This window comes from Varroa destructor, unplaced genomic scaffold, assembly GCF_002443255.2.
Source record: "Varroa destructor unplaced genomic scaffold, Vdes_3.0 BEIS01000001.1, whole genome shotgun sequence".
Lineage (NCBI taxonomy): Eukaryota > Metazoa > Arthropoda > Arachnida > Mesostigmata > Varroidae > Varroa > Varroa destructor.
Window position 1 is genome coordinate 72,695,497 of NW_019211454.1, and position 20,587 is coordinate 72,716,083.

The 20,587-nt window shown below is 42.0% G+C and overlaps 2 long non-coding RNA genes across 3 annotated transcripts; both read left to right on the forward strand.

Annotated features, from left to right (window-relative positions):
- Nucleotides 1-2,930: 2,930 nt before the first annotated feature.
- Nucleotides 2,931-10,194, forward strand: LOC147759065 (uncharacterized). Of its 2 annotated transcripts, none has more exons than XR_015328500.1 (4): nt 2,931-3,295; nt 4,179-4,444; nt 5,338-5,759; nt 8,514-10,194. It is a non-coding gene; the product is annotated as an uncharacterized LOC147759065 (long non-coding RNA). The 2 variants fall into 2 exon arrangements; XR_015328499.1 differs by lacking the exon at nt 2,931-3,295 and adding an exon at nt 3,502-3,970.
- Nucleotides 10,195-17,307: 7,113 nt separating this feature from the next.
- On the forward strand, nt 17,308-20,221 carry LOC111243190 (uncharacterized). Its single transcript, XR_015328506.1, has 3 exons — nt 17,308-17,427; nt 18,755-18,859; nt 19,933-20,221. It is a non-coding gene; the product is annotated as an uncharacterized LOC111243190 (long non-coding RNA).
- The last annotated feature ends 366 nt before the right edge of the window (nt 20,222-20,587 follow it).

A 20,587-nucleotide genomic window follows, 5' to 3' on the forward strand; every position in this document is an offset into this window, starting at 1 on the left:
CTCGTATAATTCTGCAGCGTTAAACTGAGCATTAAGTTGATATTCTGTTGGTGTTTCAGGGTTTTTTTTTTCAGTTTTCAGAGGTCTATCAGAGTGGCTGAAGTGAATTTTCGTTTTTTTGACATCAATCCCATTTTAAAGACAGCCATTTGCGTACGTACAACAAGCTAAAGCATTCGCCGCGAATTCCGCCTTGTTTCGTATAGACATTGTTTTCATCTTCGCGGAAGCTATAATCGGTATCTTATTGATCAGATCTCTGTTATGATGCTAAGACAAACAACGTCAAGCCTAAATTTTCTATTATGAGTCGAAAGTACTTAGCCAGCTGCATGGAAATCTTAATATATAATTAGATATGAACGTTGTACGCTTTACGATATCACGATTCATAGAACATATTCGCTAGCCGAAATCGAAGAGTTCTGTGCATGTTACCAAGTATGGCAATAATAGATCTGCTAATGTCGGTGGTGGACCACCATTGCGAAGTTCGTGATACCGTCTACACTGTTTATCTGACTACGTGTGTGAGGGATGGCTGAAAGTAGGTTCTTGTATTGAAATTAGGACCGGACGGTGAGTGTACAACCATCACCCCTCGTCCGCCTCCGCTTTTTTCTCCCGCGTCATGAGGCTCCTTGTATCCATCGCGAACAAAACAGACTGTCAGAAAGACAAAATGGCCGAGAGAGGGAGTGTCCGCTAAAATACACACGATAGAACGCTCTTCGCCGTCGCTCGTGTCCTACATATCTATTATCACATCGTACATACATTCGAGCGCATCTTCACCAGCTGATCCACTGTGATCCAGGCGAAGTCTGCATCACGTGTACGTCGAACAGACCAGTTTGACACCTCTCGAAGCACTGCCGGCTACTCGCCTATGTCTGCGATCTGCGTGGATTCTGATCAGGTTATGGTTGCAGTTGATAGCCTAAACTATTCAATTAACTGAAAATTAAATTAACTTATTAAATTTATGAAGTTTTGCTTTGATCAAAGGGCCAACAGCTGCATTAGTACCGCTTCGACTCGAAGCCACCTCTCGTCACAGATAACATCCCTATTTGAACTGCTGGGTGGCTATAAAATGTAGCAAGTAACATCGCTATTACTTGCAATAATAATGTTATGTTATTATGGATAAGTACTAATACTATAATGAATACGGCTTTAGTATAAGCTGACTGATAAAAGCAACGAAACACTGAAAGCGATAGCGTCGCATAGAAGGCCGAATATTTTTTTACGAAAACAGATCGTAAGCGATCGTTTCAGGCAAAAAAAAAGTGGCTCTAATACAGACTCTCAAGCGGTCAGTGGCGCGGTACAAGTAATTTTTTTGAGTGTTCTCGGAGAAGCTCGTTTGAGAGTTCCTCAAAATATGGCGAACGTGACGGTAGCTTTTACCTCCATAACTCAACTATACAGTTGAACGAAACGGCCATGTCTATATCATGCTACCGATTCTGCTACTGTTAGAGCAGCAGTATAATTATCCGAGATTATATTCTAAGCTTAGGATGAATCCCAATACCAAGGATAGCAGATTAAAGACACTAGTTAGCTCGACTTAATCATCCTATTTAACTATCCCTTTAGCACCCGAATAGTAAGCTAGGGCTCTGTTCTCGGAAGTCAGTCAGCTGACGCAAGTTGTCATTTTCAGTTGTCTCTCGTCGTAGCCACATCGGGCCTCGCCCACACGTCAACGTAGAAGCATATTGATTTTATCAACTATCCAGTAAAGAAAAAAAATATCGCAATCCACGATTGTTATTCAGCACGTCAATCATTTCAATATCGGTTGCCCAATAGCACTTAAGCCAATGAAGTTAAGCCTGGTAGACGCTTCGCTTGTAAGGTATGTCATCCATCACCGTTTTCTATAAATTTTTGCTCGGTTTGAATGCTCCATCATAGACGTAGTGAATAGGTACAATTACTCGAACGCACGAACCTAGGCCATCGATACGTTGAAGTCGGGCCGTTATTGGCGCCTGGGGCCACCAACAGGAATGGCGTGAAGGTATCAACAGGAGCGTAAGAGTTTCCGCGAACTTCGGCATCGCCTTAGTGAAAGAGGCATGAACGTAACCGTGAAGACCCTCGAAGACTCCTCATCCGCGCGTAGCGGATATGCATGAGGCGCAATCGCACATCAACCGGCTGAAGGCGAGGCATCTTGTTTAACAGATGCCGACACTCTCATACACATACATACAAATGTAGACTACCAAATAGAAGGGGGAGATGACTAAGAGGAAAGGTAACGACCCCCCTCTACAGCTATGTCCGCATAGCAGAATACTGTCTATACGGGAACCTACGATGTACACTCACATACATAATCGGCGCAGATATGGACATGAGTGCACGAACCCAACGTTGTAGTGAAACGAGCGTTGTTAAGGAATAGAGTGGTGCGATCATGCTCTAAGCCGTACGGGACTGCGTGATTTTCCTGACATCGCCTGCAGTGAGTCGAGACGAACGACAGCGGTAAAAGTAACAGCGTTGTCTGGTCGCTCGTTGCCGTGGACAAAAATGACCATGTTGCTGAGTCGTCCAGTCGTGCAGGCCTTATGCAGCGTCAAACGGGAAGAAAAAGAAGAAGCCGTGCCTCTGTAATCGACGAAGACATGCTTTCCTGCCTTTTGTCAGTCGGTGCCACAGATCAACCGTACTACTTCTGCTGGCATTACTACAACCACAATCAAGTCTCAGACAATATGAAAACTTCTAAGGGAGTCTCTCTAGCGAGCGCTGAGGTAAACAGAGAGACAAACGGGAACCGGAGGGCTCAGTAAATCGAGACGACGATAACGATGAAATTGAAGAAAAATGAACCAATGCAACAAGGGAACGCCAACGGCCAAAGACAACAAGTTTCAGTAGGGAAAGGCATTTCTGGCTTCGCCCGCGCGCCTGTCACCTTACGTTCTGACGAAGCGCACAAAACCAGAAAGAGAGGTATTAAAAAGGTTCAGCGCCTGCGCAGCGATGTACACAGGCATATATACAGACGCACACCTGCGAGTCAGACGCGCTGATAGCATTTGGCCTGAGTGAGTATATCGCGAAACCGTGGATGCCGATGCTCTTTTCCTACTTACCTGTCGGACTATACAAGTGCGAAACGCTACATCAGTGTGTTATGCTATTATTGGTTTCAGCCGACAGCCTGTTCTACCTTGTCGCAGTCATCGTGGTTGTTGTACGGTTGCCATGACAGAGGGAAATCATCGTGAAACCCGAATTACCATCAACCCAGTACGGAGTTTAGCAGGTAGCTAGTGGTTTATACAGTGGAAAAACACGGAGTAGGGAACGATGGGGGGGAACAGGGGCTGGCTACAAAAGACAGTATCTGTTCTTCTACAAGAGAAACAGCATCACAGCAGCAGCAGCAACAGATCACGACAAACAGACAAAAACAAGCGGGCAGTGTCAGACGTGCTGCTGGTAGTGATGCTGCCGCCGCCGAAGGCTGTGAAAGTGCATAATGGTTAGTAGAAATTGATTCTAGTTGTAGTAGTGGTAAGCGTTGCCAGCTTGTCTTTCGGTCTGTTTGTCTGTCTGCCTCTATACCTATCTACAATGGGTGGGAGTGCAATGAGCAAGATGCATAGGTAAAAGTGGGAGTGGGAGAGGACAAAACAAACGGAAAGGGACGCACAAAAGGAAGGTCGATGCCGCTAAAGTAGATTAGACCAGTTTTGGCACTTTAGCAGCCTCAGAGTTTGGTCTGAAGTTCACCGAAAAGTACTAACGACAACAGCGACATAAGCGCTGGAATATAGATGAACAGAATAGATACACGCACTAATACGTGCATACAGCTGCGTAAACCTCTTCAGATAGTCGACCTTTTTTTCTGCGGGGCCTATTGTAATTCGCTTGTACGACTAAACACGAATAGTAGCAAGATCACAAACGTGCAGCGAAGATTAGCGTCTCGAATGTATGCCAACTTATTTTTTCTGCTTTAATTATTGGTATCTTTTAGTTGATTTTCTAATTTATGGAGGAATGTATGTTTCCAGACGCGAGGACGTTTTTAGATTCGGAGATATCTGTGAGATTGTCTAGCAGTTTTTGATGAAATTCACTCGCGATAAGTTTGTTCTATTTATGAGAAGTTCAATAATATTTGGCATTACGTCTTTTAGCCCAACGTGACCTCTGCCACCAATACCGACAAAAGTAACGTGCTCACCGACTGCATACCGTAAGCTATTTATGCGTTTGATCGATGCAAGTACTTCTATTCGGCTTTTGATACTTATCATACCAAAAACGTACACAACCAAAATGAGGAACTTGCTTGTCGTATAGGAGCTTAGGAGGTCATGCCTAAGATCTTCACTCGGTCTTCGAACGTTCAGTTGATGGTTCGCTGAGATTACGTGCCAAGCATACCTCAACCTATCTAATCGTATGTATGCGTGCATGCATGTGCTCCTATGTGCATCCATTCAAGCGCAGGCAATATCTTAGTATGAAATCCTTATTAGCCAGAAAATTGTTTACCATTCAGTTAATATCTAAAGTTGAACGTAGAACAACGATCACGTTTTATTTATACGTATTTAAGGTTACGTAACCTAAAACTAAAAATAATAAAACAAATACGATTGTCTCATAAGTCAAATGACTTAAAAAATATAATACTTAATGTTTTATTCTTATGATACTATAGAGGGGAATATCTGAAAGCATCGTACCATAGCTATTATCAATTTTGATGGAAAACAATTTGTTTTGTTTTAGAATGGTATTTACTAAATAGATATTGAGTGGATACAGATTCTAGAGACCGATGCTCTACATGAAAATACATGGTATTATCAGGCTGGTGTAATACTGGAAAATTTTCGGTGCAATAACAGCATCCTTCATATCAGTCCTATCTGTGAACTTCAACGCTGCCTTAGGGAATTTCGAAGAACCTGGAAAGGCTATCGGTCCGGTAAAAATTTCGCTACTTGTCAGATAGCTCCCTGCTCAGCATACTAGATTTAGCACAAATAGTATCTCATGAATTTATTGCTGGTGCAGGACCCAGATTGCCATCTACCCCTCATTTAGAAGCCTATACCTAAGCGTCTCCTAATAAATATGAACACTTCAATAATAATCAATTCTATCAGTTCTAAAAAAGAATATAATCGTAGTAAAAGTTCGTGATTATATCTTTCTGCCTATAATTATTTTGTCTCATTTTTTGCCTATTTAGTCTTTTGGATACTTCATTCTTCCATCGCTAACGGCGTTAACTATCTATGCGCCATGTTAATAACCTATAAACGGCTCTTGTCACGTTTTCAGATACCGTTTATTTTGGTTTGTTGCTCCTCGAGCATGCAATAGCTTCGATGCATATCTTCGGGAGCTAATGGAAACCATAGTCACCGTTTAATGGCCAAACGCGACTGGCTCAGACAACTGAGAACTATCGAGGCCATTCTGCCACTAAACAGATGCAGTGGAACGCGACGCACCCTATCGGCATAAAGAAAATAAATTTGAATTGTACAAAAAAAGAGAACAGTAAGGCGAAGGGCATCGTGCTTACTACAAGAAGCCACCTGTCGATCATCGTTACCGGCTAAAGTATTGTCGTCTGGCCATGACACCGGTAAAAAAATATGCCGGCCGGTGTAAACAAGCGTACACGTGATGATGATATAGTTCATCATGCCTCGTAAACGAACAAAAACTTAACAGATCGATCAATGTTAAAGACCTAGGTAGGTTGATGCACACAGGTGAGGAGGTATTGTGTGCCTAAAAATATCCGTACAAGGTTAATGAGCAGTGCGTAACATGGCTTGAGACTCTCAAACAAACAGGCCCTTTAAGCTATGACCTTCTGGTACTTGTTGGACATTGCAATTTGTTTGTTAATGAAAAGTAGAATCTACTAACGTTGTAGAACTGCAGTAGCAAAACCAAAATAAGAGGTATCTATGTTGTTTGAACTATAGTAAGTGCTGCCCAGTTTTTTCCAATGTGGCTAGCTTGCTACATTGATTAGGACATTCAGAAGAGACACCAACGGCAAAGGCGCGTTCGACTGGCGTTAGATTAGACCATTAGGCTGTATAGAGCAAATAATGTCAGTGGTGTCCCTAACCGAAGCCAAAGTGAACTTCCCTGGTCGGGGGTATCCTTGACCACCACCGAAATTCGATCGAGCTATTTCTGTACTATCTTTTTTCAACCTATAGATTTTACTGACGCTAAAAGTCCGGGTGAATCTTCATTGTAGATTGTAGATTGTCCAACAAGTCAACGCCACGACATTGCTGTGACACAGCCTGCAATATTTATATATCCCAGACTAGTTTTGTGTGTTGGAAAATTGAGTCCGACTCAATTCCTCGGTAGTGCGGATGATCTAATCGACTATGATATGCTATACCATGACGTTCCTGGACAATGTGTTGGTCTGTTATTAAGAGCCGGCTGTAATGTTCTCCTGTCAATTCCAATAACAAAAAACAAAATAGATCATTTGGGTTGATGCTCCGAGTGTCCCTGCTTGTAGAACACGGATTTGTGTCTGAGCTTTACAAGTAACCCTCAGTCCAGGGGCCGTTGAGTAAGTATTGCAGAGAACCGATATTCTTCCAGTGTTTGGGATCGTTGAAAACGGTACCGTAGTTAACTAATCGATCCGTCTGCCTTCGGCACTTGAGCAACTTTTTACACGTTTTGCCTCAGCAAACGCGAATGCATGCACTTGTGCTGATCTAAAAATAAGACGTCTACTCAGACGTAGTCAACTGCCCAAAGGTCCAGCAACTGCAATACGTATTTACGTGGCGCCACGCTAAGCTCGAGATTCACTAAATGGTTAACAAACAAAGGCAGTTATACGTTTGAAATATAGCTTAAGAGAGGCAAGTGCGAGTCCACTGACTAGCCATATGGGGAATAAAGATAAGGAGGAGAAAAAAAATACTGAAAAACGACATAGGGTAACTGAACAATAATGCGCGCGTACGCCGATGATAGAAACGTGATGTCACGTACTTCTGTTACAGAAGTAAGTTCATAATAGGTAAGATTCAGTGCTCAACAATTCAAACAGACTCAACAGAAAAATCCTTTTTGCAGAAAAAAGCCGCGTTAAGTTCGTATTGAGGGGTAGGTTGATCTTTCCGGAGCGCATGTGATTGAACTCTCATTTATTGATGCAAGATCCGAGATGCTTTTTGCGTGTTTACAAAAACAATTCTCGTGGTTAAGTTTCCCTCTTATAAATGAAGATATCCGGTCTTCAGTGTAGAAAGAACTGCGGAAAGGGTTTGACCGCTGTCCAAAGCCTTTAATGGATCAATATTAGTCCATTTTACCTAGCATCTAATAACGGTTGACTAAAATAAAAAATATCGTTTAAGCCTAATCTAGGATCGTTTACTTTGCCGTTTTCAAATTGTTCAAACACCATCTGTTTCCTTTAAACTATACTTAATTATTGCAATTAGAACCACACTCAAAACTTATCTGGCGTTAATGTCAATTTACGTGTTCCGGAGTTTTTATGAATGAAATTAACTATTGCATACCTCAGATCGTAACATCTTCCAATTAAACTCTTAATACCCCTATACAATGCATTCTTTCCTTTTATTGTATCGTATTGTATAGTGGTATAAGGTGCTAATTATAGTTGTGTCGTTGACCGATTCTAGGCCATTCATGGAGCTGTCCCCGGGCGGGCTCTAAGGCTTCCGTCTTTCACCAGTATCCCTATTTCATGCTTATCATAGACTTGTTATATTTCAACTTTGTTGTCCTGAATTCGCTCTATTATTGGGTGCGCAACTCCGCCTTAGAGCATCGCGAGCTAAATGATCTGAGCTTTACTGGCCGAAACGATTTATACGACGAATTGGTCAAAATTAGTGAATCCTGAGATCGAGACAAGACCAGTAGCATCCGCTTTAACCAGAAAAAAGCAACCGTAAGCGTCATCCTGCCGATGCGCTCATTCACCACCTCAGGAACATTTGGCTAGAATGGGACGGTAAACCACGCGTTAGTTTTTAATAAGCACAGATTAAAGCATATGTTAGTATCTACTACAGTCCGATATCTGTCTGACGTGTTATTCGACGTCCATATTTTAACACCTTGTGGCCTGATAATAAGCACAGATATTTTTCCTCTGACGCCACCCTCGTGCAAAGGACAACAGGTTCAGAACTCTGAAAACGGTGCGCCCCCATTTCATACATAAACATTTTAGCCGATTTCACTATCGAAGCCCCCCTACCATAGTCAACTAGAAATATCGTGACGCGAATACTCGAAAACTGGCAGCGTTAAGGCAAAAATGGTATGTGGATTTGCCTCTATTAGCCCTTTCGATCGATCGGTGATTCCGAATCTGCGCAACATAGCGTCAAAGCTATTTTCGTTTCTCCTCATGTTTTTGTTTGTTCTTTTTATGCTTTGTACTCGAAGCTGCTAACGCTTTCTTTTGCCATCATTAGTTTGCAGGTGGCCAGCTGGCGATCGATTGACATCAAACGTAGCGAGGAAGAAGGCAGAACCTCGCTGGACGTGCGTACAACGCTATGTAATATAACTATACCATATAGTCTTAGCTAAGAGCAGTACAATATAAAGTACGTATGAATGCTGTTGACGGTTTCCTACGACAGCCGGCAGTATGAAGCAATAAGCGACAATGCTAATGCTTGTCGGGGAGAAATTTTAAAAAACAGCTCAAAGTAAGGAAGGAAAATGACGAGTGACCAGTGGTTCACCCGTTAAAGCGCTGAATCTAGCGCGGACTGAGCCGCACCAATCGGTGGACCATTGACAGAGTCATCATAGAGCCAGCAGGCACCGTCAATCTGGCCCAGCAGTTGCCGGCCAGCATGAGTCCACGAGGAATGACCGAGTCTGTTTATCCGCCTTTCGGTCTGGCTGTCCGCACAAAACAGTGACCCGCAACTAGATGCGTAGTAACGAGAGGGCTAGGAGATTTAAGAAACCACTAGAGAAGGAACAGTGGAATGACATGGAGAATGGCGGTACTGCCCCTGTGATGTGTTTCTCTCCCCATATAGTCAAAATCATTCCAGCTGAGCTGACAATGAGGAGAAGCCGCACTAGCTGTCATTCGTTGTGGCCAGACTGCCGCTGCTACCCCCGGCCAAGTCGAAGTGTTTCAAGAGACCTGAAATGTAGAACCATCGAGAGGAGTTTACGTTTTAAGAGGAGTCTGTCGAGGAGGAGCTTGTCCCATCGTTGTTCATCTGCTGACAAATACACTCGTAATAGAAAAAGCGTCTCCCCTTTTCTAGATCAACGTTCAAACGAGTATAAGCTGGTTAACCTGGGATAGAGTGGCAATTATTTGATTATCATATATATGTATATGAGAGGAATCCTAACCGGGCAGACCGTTTGGAAAACGGTGACCGTCGTCTCGTACCATTATTTGTAAAAATGGACTTCATCCCGATGTGTCTAGAGAGCATTGACGCCAATATGAGTAAAGAAAATTGTAAATAGGGCGAAAAGCTTTGACGACATCAACAAATAGATAACAAATAAAATGGCATTTCCATGCACACATTTTACCATCCCGTAAAAAGTAGCTAGATCACATTCTCAATACACGATCCTTAGACAGATCAGAAAGAAGCTGAGCAAGGGGAAGGGGTCCGCTATGGATTGATCTGGATGTAAATAGTAATTTAGTCTGATGTAATAGCATTTGGAACGATTAAACGTGTTCGTGTAACCCGATTAAGTAGCAGACGAGTTCCATTTGTAATGGTAATCCATAGATTTGTTTCCCGCGTATGCTGCACTAGAGAAAAGCTCTGCCTGTTCCAACTTTTGCTGCTACCGACAATCATGCCGTCGAGTAATAGAACGCCCGTTGCAACGACGAGAATCAGTCGCAATGATAGACGCGCGCAGCGGTACAAGATGCCATTTTAGGTTTCAACCATTGATCTAAAACCCCACAGTGGACAGTTATGAGTCTTACGTCACATCAAATAGCTACTAGCGTTGTGATTGGATCGCCAAATCCATACCCCATAATAAGCGAATTATGATTAAGGAAGAAGGATACGGACTTCGGTTATTATCGCGGCCTTACATTCTCGCTGTTTATTGCGACAGAGCGTCGAAAATAAATCCAAATAATAATAATAGTGCCTTGTACTTCCTTTTCTTTACTTTTTCGCTACATATTGTCAACTGACATATTGTTTTGTATCGGTTTCGAAAGGAAGAGGGTTGCAGCTTTAACAAATAGCTACCTTTCCCATTTGGTTTGTTAGACGCGTCTGAAAAACCTAACGATCCAGTCCTGAAACTACTTCAATAAGGAGCAAAGATATCTGCATGAATGACTAATACCTATTTCTAAATTTTTGATCATTGATTTTTTTGTCCACGAATTACGCATTTTTGTCTTCACGACGCCAAATAGGTGCTCCAGGTGTTCACAGTATTTTCAGGTTCGGGTTTATCTCAGACATGAAAAATATCAGTGTTTTAATTTTGTAAATCGTCGTAATCAAACGTTTTACTTAACTTCGCGATAGCAATGCAAACAACTAGCTACATCGACACCGTTATATATATATATATATATATATAACATTAAATGGTTTGTACATATGCCACGTTCCCAATGCAGAGTGATCAGTTCATTATGTTGACATATGCAGAGACGGTACGAGGAGCCTTCCTGTCAAAACAGGAGTTGTTTGCTTTCCCGCAAAGTCTAAAAGCAGGAAAACACTCTTCTGTAATAGCATGCTACGAATAACTAATGAGCTTTGCTTAAACTTCGGTCAGGGTGCGTTAACAGTGTAAGCTGCACGTCTGCATATGCATAATATGTACGTACGTACATACAAATGCAGCAAAAAACAAGAAAAACAGCATTATCGACAAGGCGTCCACACTCAGCCTATTCACCTTTCAAATTTTACGTTCATCATCGCCGTTAGGCATCCCATCAGACGGGTGGCTCCAAACATGCAACGAGCTGTGTCGATGCCTTGACTCGGACCGAGGCTACAACGTTACATACATCCAAATACATGACCCACTAGGATAGGGACGTCCACACTCAGCCCAGACAACCATCTTAATCAATCTTGTCTTGACAAACAACGTACGTATCTTTCGCAACGGTGTAGAACTAGTAATGGCCATAGCAAGAAAAAGATTCTTCAACAAGGGTTGTTTGTGCTCTGCTGGGTAAAGGTTGAAGAATCAATTAGAAGATAGCTAAGAATAGTCTAACATGACCAGATCTACTAGGAACACATCACGATATCCCGCTTATTAAGCGATATTGTGGCAAGTTTCAATATTACTTGAGCAATGGCTATCATGCAAGTTGTACCGTTAAACAGTCCCATAACAAGTATATGGAAATGCGTCAACTGAAACAGGAAATTTTCGGGGACTTAGAGATTTCGTCTGCCTTACGTAATACTTACTAAAATATACAGCATTATATTTTAGAATAGGCATGTATTGAAAAAACGTTTACGTATTTTCTGTTACAACAGCAAGCTAGACAGTTTATCGAAAGACTAACAGTTATTGCGATCTATAACACGGTGGTATAGTTGTGAGGTGTTAAAACGAACAGATGCTTTTTACGTTAGAAGTTACCATGCGGAATCGTTAATTCATTATATTACGCGAATCTCGATGCGTTAAGACTCTGTTTCGGAAGACAGGTAACCGCAGAGACCGAATTTGTGGGTGCAACAACTCTTGACGCCAACGTGCGCAGACGTAGACAACGGTTTCAAGTTGACATCAACCAACGGCTTCTTCACCCACGAAAACATTGTGTCACAATACCTTGTTTACGTAAAATATTAAAGTTCTAAGCAAAAAACCATAATAACGTGCTTGAAGACTCTTTGTTTCCTTTTACTTTTCAAGAAATGTTCCGATTGTGTTCTTCCTTCAATTCAGCGTTCGCGTCGTTCGATATACCTACTCTGCCCCTGCCGAGATCGGCTTGGATGTCTTAGCCATCATCTGAAAACATATAAGCTTATAAGCCTCACTGTCTTATAGTGCAGTCTTGAGCTTATGCATTTGTCTATAAAATAAAAGTTACCGACTTTTTTTTTCTGCTAGTTCTATGAAATAACAGAGAATCAGCACACGCATGAAAACTAAGGGGCTCATTATATTTTTACTGGTTTCCCTTGACATTTACCCGGTAATAATAATAAATAAACACAAAACAAGCTTGGTAGATCGAGGTTTGATAATCTATAGTCAGATAGAAAATGATCCCATGACATAAATGTTTAGGTTTGGTTAAATCTTACGAAATATAAGTGAGATCTGGCTATTGGATGAACCTGGCGGAAACCAGCGATTGCAATTGTCTGGAGTGAATGAGCTTCTAAGTAGTGGGCGCATTTGAAAAAAAAATAACTTTGAGCTATAAACGGCTCTTGGCTATCTTGCACCTATGCGACCCTGGTATTCTATGTTGGCCTTAGAAATTTCCGTTCGATTTCCTCAGGGAATCACTGTGGTGAGCAAGCATTAACGAAACACCTGATAGCGTAAAATGCATTTCTTGCCAGTGATACTGACTAGCGTTTACCATCTTTTTTAGGCCACTGAAGTTTCAAGTGAAACTTACCAGCGCCGAAATAACGCTGTCTATGAATATTATTAAAGCTCTCCATTTATTTCGATTCATTATACATAAAATATATGCCATTTAATCGTTCAACAAATGTCACACTAAGGCTCAAAGGTTTACTTTGATAATGCCAAAGGAATTTACTTGAAATCCAACCGCTTCGGGACAACGTTTGACCTTGGGTCTCATGTATGGACAGTGCGAGAAGGGCTACCCATACTCTAACAGGTATCATAGTCCTTCGTTGTTCAAGGCCAATGTACGAAAGCAATAGACCTCGGTTGCTGTTTAAATAACCGCACGTCCGTCCAGGCACAAGGTACTCACAAGGTCTTTTTGTATAGAGAATATGTTGAGTACAAATAGCTAGCTGCACATTGGGGTTGATGTAACTAATCATACGAAATCGTTCGGCATGAGCAGACCTAGAGGTTTAATATTGTGCTATATATTAGCTAAACATTTTCGTGGATCTTTACTATGACTAGTGTTGTTTCATATAAACAGGTATCAGAGAAGTGCTCTGATAACGGTTTACTTGAAGTCAACTTATCAAACTGCAACACGAAAACCCAGATCGGTCGAAGGGATAGCTCATGTCATAAACATATACGTTATAGGCTTCATTGCTTTTTATTAATATCCATTATTAGTTTTAAGCGCTAATCTAATTTGATATTTCAAACATAGAGCATTCTATTTCTTTAAATATCATAAATAAATAAAACGGTGCTTTTCAGGAAACATCACCATTTCCTTATCAATTAGGTTATATTACCAATAGGGAAAATATTGGCCCAGTCCTAAATATAGCTGGGCCATTGCTTCTGTGAAGCTGGAGTTCCAATTTTTATAAAATGTCTGATCCACACGATAGGCATTTTTCGGCATATTCTTTACCTGAGTGTCTCTGAGATACATCTTCGGTTTTAACGTTACGTGTCAACTGGAAGGTCCTTCTATTAGACTTTATTGGGCTTTATCTTCAGGAATAACCGAGTTTCGGATTCTACTATGGTTAACGTTTTTACTCGTATAAGATTAGAAGTCAGTCAGCTGAATCACAGCGCCATATCGGTGGCTTTCCAAACTATTATACAAAAACATTGATTGTTACTTGATACTTAAATAGCGTGCAAACATACGAATTTTGTGTGCTAGAGGCGAGCCTTCAAAGCAGAGTTCGATCAGCGGTAGCGGTTCGACTTGTATTACGTTGAACGACTGTGATTTATATAGCTTGTTTCTCAGTTATCTCTATCAATCCTCCAGGATAGTGTGTCGGCGAAATGAACGCTTACCAAGTTGACAGATTGGGTCTAAAATCGCATACTACAAATAATCTACTGAGATCGATTCCTCACAACCAAGTAATACATATAAGGCCTGATCATGTGTTACGCTCGATTTTTGAAAGCAACACTAATCGAAGTTCAATTATACATATTGCAGCAGACCCTTTTACAGGCTTAAATTGACTCTGTCGTTTTTCCTTCTTGTTCACCAGTAGCCTATAGAAAGGCATAAACTCTGACAACATTCCTGGCCTCGGAAGTGCATTATGTCTTAGCGCAGTCTAGGCTCAATATAACTCGGAAAAGTCCCAAATGGGCGCGATCCATTCTGACGGACGCAAAAAACAGGTGACAGCCGCAAGATAGGTCGATCTGTTTAAAGCCTTAACAACACCTTGGCATAAATGGTCGAAATTTTTAGAACTTCAGTTCCCCGTGAGCCTCAGTCGTAGTCATAAATGCACGCTGTACAAGAGTACACGATAGTTCGCACACAGTTTTAAGAAATTTTCCCAGTATCCTAGGTAGTCATCCGCCTGCTTTAGCTGTACTGCGCCAGTCTGTCATAAATATACTAGCACAAAAGATAGTTTGCATTTAGCCAACAAAAGACTGAATGTAGAATCTCGTCATTGTTTTTCATCAATGACGTAGACCTAAAGACTTGTTGGCTCGTTTCCTCCCCGCGAAAATTTATTTGCATATAACCTGATCCAGCGATAAAAATCTCGCTGATGAGGGGACGTAGCGGCCACTTAGATCTTTAAGAGCACTTGTGATAACAGGCAACTCTGAGACAGACCGCTGCGATCGACACGTGTTACCAAAGCTGCTCTTGTACCGTTTTTTTGTCGTGCACAGCATCAAAAGAAGGAATGGAGGTAAAGGCTGAGCGTGGTACCACTTGCGCTGTAATGCACCCGCCAGAACCTTTACCACAAGACGTGAATTTAATTATTATGCATTATCTGTGAAAGGACGAGTACTTCAGATTTATGGTAAAACGGTAAACAAACAAAACAGTAATGGCATACGAATAGGGTGAACGTTTAGTCTGTAAACCATTAGATTGACGCTGCTTGTCGGAACCTAATCTGATCGATGAAAACATCTTACAGCTTCATACTGTTTGGGTCTCTTGGAATCAACGACAATATGACTTCAGAGTTCTTGCCGTTGTCAGCTCAACTTTAATCAACAATACGACGCTTGATACATGTTAAAATCATTATAACTAGAGTTCTACACAAAATAACGCCAAAAACAAGTTTACATAGAGGACGGCGAGCTATAAGATACAATATAGATAAATATCATGGTAAGCAAGTAAAAATTAAGCCGGTCTAAATGAAACAAAAATAGCAAGGCTAATGATATAAATTATTTCTATTTGGCTGTACCGCTACGTCAAGCTAGATTTACAAATAAGCAATATTAATAATATCTTGAGGCAATCGGCGCTTGCCTCACGCACCTAGCTGTTGACAACATTAGCAAAACCCACTTTCTGCATCTGACAAGGCGATCCATGTTTGCAATAGCGGTTCCCAAAATGCATAAAGACATTAGAACACCTTTCATATAATCACTAGTTACATTGGTCAGCTGCTATATAAATAAGAAACTTCTTGCCTCTGCAAATTTTCTTAGCTAAACAAACATACATACATGTACATTTGTGTGTCTATGAGTGTGTATGTAGGATATGCGGAAAAGTTGCGCACGAGTCGCCGTACAGTATAATACCCAGCAAAGACCCTCACTATATGACTAATCTTAGGACTGCTTACTGTGGCCTTTTTTAAGAGTATCAAAGAGAACGCTATTTATGGGTTGTTTATGCATATATACATCCATATATAGTATTCTAAGTCAGTCAAGAAATGGGCCCAGTTCCATTGTGGCTCTCTGCTCTTCAACGAAGACGATGCGCCGTATGCAATATCGTACGTGCGTGGTTGAAGCTGCTGTTGTGAGTGCGAGCGTGTGAGGGAGCGTCGGCCTTCAGTATCTGTCGACGTTTGGTCCCTGATTGCCTGCCTGCCCCCCGCCCGGTTGGTTGGTTGTGGATGACGGCGATGTCGTTGCTGCCGCTGGGGGTAGCGATGCTCAATTAGTCGAACGCTTCATCGGTCCGGCTGGTAGTCGTTGAAAGATATCGTTGTAGTTGAAATGAAACTGATGTGCTTAGGCCCTTGCCGTTGTTGTTTGTATCCCAGCCTCCGCCGCCATCGCTGAGCTGAACGACGACGACGACAACGACGGCGATAATGATGACGATGATCAGAGTAATAGCGATTTCGCCCGTTCGTTCTTGCTGCTTTTGAAGTGGTGATGACGATGTCGGCAGCAGCTACTGCTTCTGCATCGTCGAAGGCGATGGCGCGTGTGATCAGCGTTGTGGCAGAAATAGTCGTAATAGTGGTGCTGGTAGTATGGCGGTGACTAATGGGGAAGAATAAGATGATACCGCAGCGGATAGCAGAGGCTGTGTGTGCGTGCACGGCGTGTGATACAGCAGGGAGCAAGGGGCCACGACCTGCTCGCCTTCGAGCGTGCGGTGGCACTGGCGACGGAACAATAATAACAACCATTGCGTGTATACTGTATAACATTCTAGTATCTGGGCGTCAGCATATGTCTCTGTGCGTGTAAATATGTAGGGACTATACCGTTTTTAGCATTGTCGTTGTGGCTGGATATGCCTGTCTCAGCTTGCCCACCACCTACTACTGATAGTCACGCATATACGCACACCTATAGAGACGTGCTTCATTGAGTCGATATGTGATGCTAGTACTATTTATGTTATTTGCGGTGCTAATGAGACAGTGGGGGAGCTAGGGAACCGCTAGCTGCTGGTAAAAACAGCTGCTATTACCGCTGTCGTCGTCGTCGTCGTCGGAGGAGCGTGACACGTGAATAGCAGAGCGGACACCCAATTTCCACTTTGACCGGCGTAGAATGTATGACCCTTCGGAACAGAATCGAAGCAAGGAAAACAGACGGAGGAGAAGCGAAAGACGAACGAACACGACGAGAAAAAGCGCACTCACATTCAACTGTACCATTTCCTCCCTCCTCCGCGCTAGCCCGTCCCCCATCATCAACAATAACAACACCACCGTCACATCTAACATGTGGCGCAGAAGCACCGAAGACAACATCAATATTCATATCAATTGGCAATCAGTGTCAGATCATGCGCGCCTGCAACTCTATGCGGTTCTCTGAGAACCAACGGCGGAAGGCCTATCTACCGTTAGGCTCTCCCAAAGCAGCAGCAGTGGCAACAATAACCACGGCGGTTATTCACATAATGATAATAACGCTTCAATAAAAAAAAAAAAATAATAATATATCGATATTAAGTGAAATCACTATACGCCATACAGTGCCTTCACGCTCTTCGCGGCAGGTCGATACTGCTCTGTGTCGATAACTACACCGGTAATTATTGTATTTTTTTTTTTATCAAGTTTCATTTTAGTCTTAACGTTTATAATAATGTGATGAGGAATTATTTCGCTTTTGCTGACGGGCCTGCACTTCGTAAGGTCCAACGCCTAATGATATGAGGATGCATTGCGGTACTATCGTGTATTATATGGTGAGCTATCTTACCAATGTTTATTTACAAGTACAAGACGGCATTGTTTGCTCTAGCCATTAGCTGCTATTTTAGGACGCTGCTGGGATTCAACATGTGGATCTTTCTCTAAGCATCATCTTTGACAATGCGTTTACCACCACGGAACATACAGCATGAAGGTAACACCAACAAGTTGATCATAACCGTTGAATATGGAAGAGCTATCAGTAGTATCACGGATAGGCTGACTTCGGTGGGCACATCGATTAGAGCCGATGTCCTACATTTTCAAAATCCTTTGCGTTCCGACGATGCCAGCAGTGTCCTGCCCAAGGCTCAAAGAGCTGTCAAGGCTGTTAGCGCATTGCAAAGTGCCGCTACTTCGATGCTGAAGTTTTAAGAATTTTAAGTGAGAGTACTAAGTTAAGAGTAGCCTTTTGAATCAAACTCACGTTCTACGTACTGACTAAACAGTACCGACTTTTAGCCCAATTAGTGAAACTGGCGTTTAATTTAATGAAGATATCGTCTCATGCGTGGAGGCAGTTATGTATAAAGCTTCGACATTGAAAAGCAATCTTCGTTACCATTACCATCGGAATACTTCACCGGTACTTCGAAAACTCCTACGTAAAGGTGTTGCCAAAAGCCCGCACTCGATAGTAGTAATTAGAATCTGTCACTAAGATCAAGGCTAACAGTATGTGCATGTAAATTGATTATCACTATGCTAGATAATATCGATAATCATTTTGATACTATGCGTTACACCTTTAAAAAAAACCTATTGGCGGACCTTTGTATGATTACTATAGCAAAGTGTCTTTCTATTATTTTTTTTAATTATCAAGAACGATCTAGAAATCAGTCAGCTTGAATGATGAGCTATAAACGGTTAATTAGAATGGGTGTCGTCACCTAAATATTAGTGCACCGTTTATCCTCAGGCAAATTCTATATACACGATAGAAGCTGCGGCGTAAGATCGTATGTAACAAGAATGATGAAAAAAAAAAGCATATTACGTAATATAGCAGACTATTTAAATATATAGAGAATTCCTTTGACGGCCATGCAATGCCTGTCGTCGAGACGCACGAGCCGTGTGATGAGAAGAAAAAAAAATACTATGCGAATCCGATTTAAGATCATTCAACCAATGTTATTCCCTCGATTGCTACGAAGGGACGCAGACAATCCACAAGTGCCGGACCAGACAGTCGACCCGTTGCAGGAAATGATCGGCAACAACTGAGCACTCAACAACAATCGCAGCAGTTCCCCCCTGAGGTAATAATAATAATAATAATAATGGACCAGAGTGTGGATTGTATCCATACCGTCACAAGTAATGGCTGATAGCTACTTCCGCTCCGCTAAGACGGGATGATTATTTTTCAAATCAACTAGATCACTAAATACATAGAAAATACTCTAGTTTAATTGACAGCGATACATGTACTACATTTAGACAAAGTTGTCGTATTTAACGCAACATACTCTATGCTATATATAAGAAGTATGTGATTTATTAGTGCCAATTAACTAGTTTATACGCACGTTGAAAGCACTATTGTACGCTACTGAAACAAAGGCAAGTCTTCAAATACACGCGAAGATATCGCGATAGCCTTTGTAATGGAAATGACACTACGAGCTGAATGGCCGCATTTCACTATTGAGTTCCTTCCATTTTTATTAACAGAACAGGCATTATAGCTCATTCACGCTTTAGATGAATCGCTATATATATATATAATTAATAAAGCTCTTTTTTTGTTTGTGTGTGTGTCAACGTGATATCGAATGCGATAATTGTTATGCACATGATGATTTACTCGCCTTTACGACAGCCAACCTATCATGACCGGTGGGTCGGCCGTACGTCGGCCTGTCTAAGCGTTCTTATGACGCCAGCGTTAGTCGTCTGATTGCTGCTGCTGCTGCTGCTGCTGATGTGGTTCATAGGCCAGAAACGATTTTTTGCGTTCGCCAAATTTGGCACGGCAACTCTGCGAAGCCGACATCAGCTCCGCGACGTTCATCGTTCGCGGTGGTTCTTGCTTTTTTTTTCTTCTTCTTCTTCTTCGCATCAATACGATTCTTTCCCATTATTGGCATTACTCAGGCTGATATTGCCATCCAGCTATATCTACGAATTGTAGAGCGTGAATAACGTTGCACGAACAGTGTCGTTGTTTGTTATAGTAATATGGAAGCGGTAACAGCGGTCGCAACAAGTAGAAGTAATAGTAAGCGTACTAGCAGTAGTTGTCCGAATGGCAATGGTCATGGTTGGAGAGGCGGTAGCCATCATAACATGCCGATGTAATACAAAGAATGATCCATTCCTTCGTTTCCAGATCTGCCATTCGATGGTGCCCATTATGGGTGTGTGCGTATAGTTAGAACGCTGCACGTCGCTTGCTGCCACGCCATGAACGCCGATGGCGCTACCGAAGCCGCCATATATCTGTACGAGTGATAGTTGTACAGGATGTTACGTGCCCCGTCGCAAGACCCCGATATGGCCAACAATAATAATAACAACAACGACCCCCGCTACAATGTTATTAGTTCCAATGATAGCAGTAGCGGCAGGCCGCCGGGAAACACCGTTGAATACAAATGTAGCTAAAGTTCCAAGTTGTATTATTTTGTAGTTATTCTAATCTTATAAATACTATGTAGCTATATGCACCGAGACCTAACTGTCAGCAGAATTCCACTAACTGGTCATTGCTGAAGCCGCGACAATATTCGATGCGTGATACGTGGATGGGAGCATTCAAGAGCAAAAAAAAAAAGTTACCGGGTCAATTGTAGGTGCAAAGACACCAACACTTTATGCACGGTTTTTAGCGAAAAAAAAAAAAAAGACAAACAGCTAAAAACATCACTAACATATTTGTTATAGCTTTGAAGTCACTTGAAGCGGTAGCTCCTAGTTTACTATGAGCACATTTATACCAAGGAACATACCGGGTCGAACCGGCACGGCAGGAAGGCGTTTGCGAA